Source organism: Delphinapterus leucas, chromosome X, assembly GCF_059928025.1.
Source record: "Delphinapterus leucas isolate spDelLeu-1000000601 "Yukka" chromosome X, BTC_Dleu_Yukka2, whole genome shotgun sequence".
Lineage (NCBI taxonomy): Eukaryota > Metazoa > Chordata > Mammalia > Artiodactyla > Monodontidae > Delphinapterus > Delphinapterus leucas.
In genome coordinates this window covers 68,775,023-68,778,707 of record NC_143150.1, presented here as the reverse complement: position 1 = coordinate 68,778,707, position 3,685 = coordinate 68,775,023, and the positions used below count along the sequence as shown (strand labels likewise).

The following is a 3,685-nucleotide window of genomic DNA, read 5'->3' as shown; positions in this document are numbered from 1 at the left end:
TCTAAGCTTAGATTTGGACTGCTTAAGCAACTGATACCCAAGAAACCAGCATGGTCTTTCTACATTTTTACTACCTTGAGATTATAACCCTATAAGCTCATTTATCAACTATCTTCCTTTTCTATATTATTCTTCGCACTCAGCTAAGACTGTTGAAGTCTACTGTACCTTGTTTTTTTTTTTTAAAGGGCTTCAAATGCTTGGCTTTTAATTAATTAATTTATTTATTTATTTATTTATTTATTTTTGGCTGTGTTGGGTCTTCATTTCTGTGCGAGGGCTTTCTCTAGTTGTGGCAAGCAGGGGCCACTCTTCATCGCGGTGCACGGGCCTCCCACTATCGCGGCCTCTCTTGTTGTAGAGCACAGGCTCCAGATGCGCAGGCTCAGTAGTTGTGGCTCACGGGCCTAGTTGCTCCGTGGCATGCGGGATCCCCCGAGACCAGGGCTCGAACCCGTGTCCCCTGCATTAGCAGGCAGATTCTCAACCACTGCACCACCAGGGAAGCCCTGTACCTTGTATTTTTACATTCTCAAATAAGAACTTAAGATTATAAAATGTGCATGAACATTGTGTAAAATAATTTTGTCATTCAACATATATGAAGAGATGAAACTTTTATGCCAGAATTTACATAAGAGGATAAATATTATGAATCAGCATTCCTTTTAAAGTCAAATGACAGAAAATGCAAGCCCTGTGCATTGTTTTAAAGTCTAATGAAAACACTTCTTGGGCCACCAGTATTGGCAATGTAGAAAATTTTAAATATTGGAGATGGGATTATGGAGGAAAACATGAAAATTTCAGATGTCTTCTATCTTACAAAAAGTTATCGACCCATCAAAGCCACTCATGTGCCAGAAAACGATCTGGCATAAACCAGTCCTGTCAGTAGAGGAGGTCACAGTGACATTTGCATTATTAATGCTTCTAGACTTCTACTTTTTTCCAAGAATAGAAGCAATATGTTTAACAATTCCCCCACACCCAAATTCTTAAACTCAATATCACATGCACAGAATGTAAGCAAATCTGGGATGTTCTCCAACAGATAAGCAATAGCACAGCTATGTTATTCTCAAAAATACTGTCTAGATATTCTTTCCTCTAAAATCAAATGCTCAGTGCACACTTCTAACAGTCTGCATTAGCTGATATTAAATTCATTTGTTGTGCCATAAGTCCATCTAAGCTTCCTTTTAGGTATTTTTTAGTATGTCCAAGAGACAATGCTTGCTTCGGGTTTATTTAGGGGCACTCACCTATGAGGACATCAACTCCATTTTTAAGGTTTGACTACCTATTGTGGGTTTACTGAAGAAAGAGGACAGGAGAAAAAAAAGCAAATCACAACAAACCTCTTTAGGTCAGTTAAAGGCCATATCTCTAGCTGGGATATTAAAAATTAATCTCACCAGCCCACACTCTAAAAGTTAATGCCACTTCTAACAATCAACAGCAAGAAAAATAAACCTGATAACAACCAGCCCACTCATTAGCAAAAATCAGTTTAACTCAAATGCTGAGACAAAAGTATAATACTACCTACTCAAACTGTCCCACCTACCCTCAGCCGCCAGCGAGGAAGGAAGAAATAACTGCTTAACAGAACAAAATAAGCTTAGTATTTCTTACAAGGATAACAATGGTCCAACTTCTGAGATAATACTCAGAAGGACAAAAGGTGGAGTGAAGGCAATGTATAGGGATTGGTATCCCACAAAATCTTGAAAAACCCAAAGTACCACAAACACACTAAACTTGTCTATGAGTTAGAGAACAAGATATTGCTGCTGCTGCTTTTTGTCCTTTGAATTATACAGTATTTTGTAGACTCTGCCCTTCAATGTGAAAGCAGGACATTAAAAGAAATGAAATTGACACAAGTTTTTGGGACCATATATCTTATCTGTGAAACTAGACAGATCTATTTATACCTTCTCCTTCCTACAGTCAAACCACCTCACAAAAATAAGAAAACTAAAACAATCCAAACATGATTAATAAGTCATTAAAAGTTTAAAACCTTTAGAGGAAAGGGAAGGAGTTTTGAAAGGAGGAAAAACAAGAGCAAGGAAGGGGGAAAGCTTTAAAAGAAAGAGGGGGGTGGGGAATCAATGGGCATCTCTTTTATTTGGCGACAAGCAAGTGCAAGAAAGTTCATCTGTAATTTGTTCAGTTGTCTGTCTTTTGCACATGTGCGTTCTGGCCAGAAGGGACTTTGAGGTTTTCCTGCATCTGCGGGCTCTATCCACTTATAGTAATTCTTCTTTGTCTCAATAATCTCAAAGCCAAACTTTCTGTAGAGGTCAATTGCAGACTCATTGCTGATCTGGACATGCAGATAGATGTTGTCAAAAGTGCCAACTTTTTCACAGATGTTTAAGACATGATTTAACATTTTAGTTCCTATTCCTAGCCTTCGGTATGGTGGCAGACACCCTAGTGTCATGATGTAAAGTCTCTTCTGATTCTGTGAATGATTCACCCTACAACATACTGCGCCTGCAGCAATATCATTGAAATAGGCAAATTTTGCTAGCTCGCCAACCTCCAGCACATCCTTATAGAACTTGTCATTGTAGCTGACTGGAAACATGACCTGGTTTAATCTCTACAACTGTTTAATATTGTGTGGTGTCACATCTCCCAGCTCGATCCGCCCTTCCATCTTCCCGGCTTGCTGAGGCTGTTGTTACCACCGATATCAACGCCATTGTTGTCGCCACCCTGAGCTCTCCGCACCCTCAGCTCGGGCCACTCAACCCCACAAGCCGCCCTCCTCGCCTAGGGCAGGGAGCTGAGCTGGTGACGGAGGCCTCGAGAGTCGAGCGCGCCTCTATCTCCACAAGCGCACACGGGGCACTCGCCTCCCGCCCGCCGCCGCCAGCCAGACCCGCCGCTGCGCTGTGAACTTTCATCGGAACTACTAGCTCTTATACAAACTTTTAAATTAGCCACGAATCTTAAGGTGAATATCTATACTGATAGTAAATATGCATTTGGTATCTGTCATGCTATGGAACAAATGTGGAGGAATAGAGGGAACTTTCTCATAGCAGTAGTAACTGAAATATCACACTAGAAACGTAATTGCTGATTTATTAGTCACCCCCGCTTCTCCAACAGATTTCTGAAATTCGTTGTAGAACTCATAACAGACAACAACATGACATATCTAAAGGAAATTAATTTGCACACCAAGCCACAGAAAGGGCTACTTAGGTCTTGACTGGGGAAATTGAAGCCCCATTACTTCTATCCAAGAACTCTTATTTACAATTTCAGAAATACACAACTCCACAAGATTTAGAAAATTGGAAACCAAGGAGAGCTATGAAGAATATCATAGGAATATGGGAATTACACTCTAGGAGTATTCTTGTATCTCACTTATTATATGCTTGGATGGCTTTTTCATGACACCAGCAACATTATTCAAACAAAAGGAGTATACTGAAAACCTTGGAATTGTACCACATTTGGAATAAGGGTCAAATAATTCAAGAAATAATACAAAGGTGTGCTGCTTGTCAGAAAAATTATTTACAGGAAACACTTAAGGTAAGGCAAATAAGTCTACTTAGGACATTGTTACCTGGGATCTGGTGGCAAATAGACTTTATAGAGTGTCCTAATCCATTTGGGCTGCTATAAGAGAATACTGCACAGACTGGGTGGC

At 40.1% G+C, this 3,685-nt stretch overlaps 1 pseudogene; it reads right to left on the bottom strand.

Annotated features, from left to right (window-relative positions):
* Positions 1 to 2,071: 2,071 nt before the first annotated feature.
* LOC111178185 (N-alpha-acetyltransferase 50 pseudogene) lies at positions 2,072 to 2,674 on the bottom strand (annotated as a pseudogene).
* Positions 2,675 to 3,685: the final 1,011 nt, after the last annotated feature.